Raw genomic sequence first — 3,997 nt, 5'->3', positions numbered from 1 at the left:
CAAAGGAGCAGCCTTGTGTGTGGGAACATGGGCACATGATTGGAGTGGACCCCACCTGAGAACATCACCTCCCACAGAGCCCTCAGGGAGGGACTGAGTCCTGTGGTCCTGGAACTTGGGTGGGGCTGGAGGTGAAGGGGTAAGAGGAGGGTTTGCCTGCCAGGTCAGGAGGGGATGTTTTCCCTAAGACCAGAGGGAGCCATTGTGAGTTCTGGATGGGGAGAGCCCTGGAGGCTCTGAGCTCACGTGTTGAAAGGAGGCTTGTCTCAGTGAAATCCACCTTGGAAGTGCGGGACTGGAGTTCACCTGGCTGGGTCCTGAATTCCTGGTTCTTCCTCACGTGGGTCACTCCGACAGCCCCTCGCTGAACCCCCCACCCACCCAGGGTTGAAGATGGCCCCAGGGCTGGCCTTTGGAACGAGGAGAAACCCCGTGGTGGGGCTGGACAGCCTGGATCCAGGACTTGAAGACAGGCAAGTCCATTTGAGAAGATCAGCATGACAGGTGGGCCACCAGGGTCTGGGTGGAACAGTGCTGGGGGCTCAGGACGTGGGGGCAGAGAAGGGGCCACACCCATGATGTGCCCAACGCCCGTGGCTGCTCCTTCAGTGTCAATCTTTGTGTGGACATCAGTCGGCCCCATTTTCCTTGATCCTGAGACCTGAGGTGTGAGCTCAGAGGGGCAAGTGCTGCGAGCTGTGCAGGGTCCCCTGGTCCTGGGGCGGCCGAGCACTCTCCTGGCTGGGCCAGGCTCTGGGAACATGTTAACACACCCCCACCTCATTCTATCCCACCCTCAACTCCTTTCTGCCAGGGTGTAGGGGTGGGTGGTGGGGTAAACTAGAGATAATATTTCACAGTGTGAGCTAGAGGAAAACTGAGAAAAATATTCAGGAGAATAAATTTCATTCCCATGAGTACAAATGAACAAAATGAGACGTAGTGTCCTCTTTATTCAGATCCTTTTCACATAACCCATGGTGGGTCACAGGCTCCTTCACTTTCCTGGCAACCCCCCAATCCCAGAGGGGGTGGGAAGGGAGGATTTCATCCTGGCTGAGCCTGAGCTCAGGGCGGCCTCTCTGGGTCTCCAGGAGTCCAGGAGGGACCTGCCCCCATCCTGAGCACCCAGCGGCATCCCAGGCTCAGAGCTGAACCTTGGGCACAGGCTCAGCTCCTTCCCAGGCTCTGTGGTCTCACCTGGCCCTTCCCCTCGGCGGCCCAGGTTCTTTGGGGAAAGTACGGAGCCTCTTCTGCTTTGGGGTTGATCCGGCAGTAGATGTTTGTGTCACGGTTTAAAAGTTCCTGAAAAAGGAAAAAAGAGGCCTCTGAGCACCTTGTAACCTTCTCAGAACCAGGTGCTGCTTCTCCCAGGTTCTGGCCTCAGCTGGGGCTTCTCTGAGGATTCCGCTCTCAGGTCCCTCCCTCCTGGGTCCCTACCCCTGTCCCCCCATTGCTGCTGTTTCTGGAATTGCTAAGCACAGCCGGGTGGGGATGGGGAGGTCCTGGGCATCGCCCACACTCACCTCATAGGTGGGAACGGCTGCCCTGGAGTCGTGCAGGGGGACCTGGGAGGGGGGAGCAGACGTCAGGGACAGGCAGGGGCCCAAGTGAGCAGGTGTCGGGCCTGAGCCCTGAAGGTTCTTGTCTCTGACAGGCCACAGCTCATTCCCTGGATCTGCTTTCAACACTTCTCATAAGGACTGACACCTCTGTCCCTAAGGGCCAGTCTCCAAGCCTGGAACACAGCTCCCCATCCCTTCCTGCTGCGTCTCAGCCTCATGCTTGTTGACCCAGGGCCCCTGGCTGATGCTCCCAGGCCCACTCTGTGCCCCGTGCTGGACTCCAGTTTTCTCCCACAGGGTGGGCTCAGGGCGTGGTGCTCCCATCCCAGCTCCTGGACAGACAGGGCTAAGCTTGACCTGTCTAGGAGTGTGGAAGTCTCAGCTGTGAGTCAGTCCCCCTGCCCTGAGTGAGTGCAGCTGGGACCCGCAGCTTAGAGGATGGGGAGGGGACAGGCTTACCTGAGACGCAGGATTGGGGGGACATCCGTGACCTGGGGAGCAGAGACTGGAGTGAGCACCAGGTATGAGAGCAGAGTAGGGCCCCTCCTCCAGGTGTGGGGGGTCCTCAGCTCCAGAAGACACAGTCTTCTTTGACCTTAGAGTCAAAGAAGCAGGTGAGCCCAGGAGGTGACCCTGAACCAGGCCCCACAGTCTGGGCTGATACAGCAGCCTGGGGAGCCCCGTGGGAGGATTTTATGCTGCTGAGACTCCCCTGAAGCCCCCACTGGTCCGAGGCCCCGAGAAGCGACTGAGGAAATGGACACTGGGGGCAGCCTGGGTTCCCAGCCACTCCCAGCTGGATCTGCACTCACCTGGGGGGCACGCTGGGGGCTGGGGCTCCCTGAGGTCCTGCTGGCTTCTGGCCCTAGGGAAGGTCAGGCTCAGGTATGCAGTGTGCGGGGAAGGTGACAGCTCTGGTGTCAGAGCAGAGTGCGGAGGGGACCCCGTTCAGAGCAGCACTGGAGACCTCCTTTCTCCAATTCTGCCCCCAGGGAGGGGGCCAGGGTCTAGAGAGGGGAGCTGAGGAAAGACCTAGAGCCATGTCTGCACGTCTGCCTGGGGCATAGAGGGACCCTCAGGCAGTTGTCGCCCAGGAGGATGTTGACGCTGAGGGACCCAGAGCACAGGAGAGGAACCGACAGCCAGAGTGACCTGAGCGGAGGTCGGGCCTCAGGGACCTCATAGCACCTGGTGCAGGACACCAGGGACCTCAGGGTGTCCTGGACCCTCGGGGACCGCGGCGCCCCTGTGGCTGCAGACCCTCCCTCAGTCAGGGCTGTGGAAATGCGCCAACAGGCCCATCCGCGGATCTCCATACCCCTTGACCAGACATGCAAGGACAGTCCAGGACGCAGCTCACCACGGCCAGGATGCCCATCTGCACCGTCCTGGCCTGGAGCTGCACCTCAGTGCTGTGACCTTGGCCGTTGACCTCAGATCCTGAGGCTTCAGCAGATCTAAGGTGCTGGGACCCTGGGCCCTCCATGCTCACCTCCCGCCCTCACCACTCCCCGGTTCCCTCTTCTCAACCGTCTCCCCTGTGACCTCCTTCCCCAGGAGCTCTCTTCCCTCTGAGCCCTGATGGGGAGTGAGACCCCCGGCCTGGGAGCTCAGGGCTGAGAAGGAAGGAGCTGGGGAGGAGGGGGCAGCCTCCAGGGGCCAGGGCTCAGGAGGGGCGGGGGTCAGGGCCCCTCATGCAGAGGGGCGGCCCTCCCCAGACTACACAGCGTTGCCGCCCCAGGATACTCAGGCCCTGGGACGCCCACCGTACCCTGCAGAGTCCCTGCGCAGCAGGAACCACCCCAGGACTGCAGTCAGCGCCAGCCCAGCCAGGACCCCCGTCACGATGCCTGCCACGGCCCCGACAGAGAGGAAAGGGCCGGGGACTCCTCTAGATGTGCCATCTGCAGGGACAGAGGGGGAGACTGAGGCCTGACTTCCTCCCTGGGGGCTTGGACTCCCCTCTCAGGACTCAGCCTGGGCCTCCCCCTCCCCCAGCGGGTGCCCCTGGGAGCATCTCTCTGAGGGGAGGGTGCAGCCTTGTGGGCAGCAGTCCCTTCCTGGTCAATGCCAGCCTTGGGTGGGTGTCAGCCCAGGGGTCCTCTCCCTGCAGGAAACCCAGAGGCCCTGATTCCCAAACGGCCCTGCACAGGAAACCCGAGGTGCGCTGAGTGGGTGGCATCTGTGGTAGGAATGGGAACCCCCTTCCGGATCCTCCCTGACCCTCAGCGGATCTCCCTCATCCAGGGTCTAGGCTTGAACCTCTTCTCTTCAAACCATCACACCCCCTCCTCTGGGCAGGAGCACAGGGAGGGTACACTATGAGCAGCTCTACCTTGACCAGCACACAGGTGTCCTCCCGTCTAATCTGCCACTGCCAGGGTCCAGGCTCCCCACACCTTCCAAATGGAGGAGAGACCTGTGGTTCCTGG

The 3,997-nt window shown here is 61.5% G+C and overlaps 1 long non-coding RNA gene across 1 annotated transcript; it reads right to left on the bottom strand.

Moving 5' to 3' along the window:
• Positions 1-949: 949 nt before the first annotated feature.
• Positions 950-3,074, bottom strand: LOC101428241 (uncharacterized). The gene is made up of 4 exons (XR_011646234.1): positions 2,378-3,074; positions 2,025-2,056; positions 1,527-1,568; positions 950-1,305 (listed from the first exon to the last, which is right to left on the bottom strand). It is a non-coding gene; the product is annotated as an uncharacterized lncRNA (long non-coding RNA).
• Between the last annotated feature and the right edge of the window lie 923 nt (positions 3,075-3,997).

This window comes from Dasypus novemcinctus, chromosome 18 (genome assembly GCF_030445035.2).
Source record: "Dasypus novemcinctus isolate mDasNov1 chromosome 18, mDasNov1.1.hap2, whole genome shotgun sequence".
NCBI lineage: Eukaryota > Metazoa > Chordata > Mammalia > Cingulata > Dasypodidae > Dasypus > Dasypus novemcinctus.
Note: the sequence above shows the minus strand (reverse complement) of the source record. Positions and strands in the feature narration are given on the sequence as shown.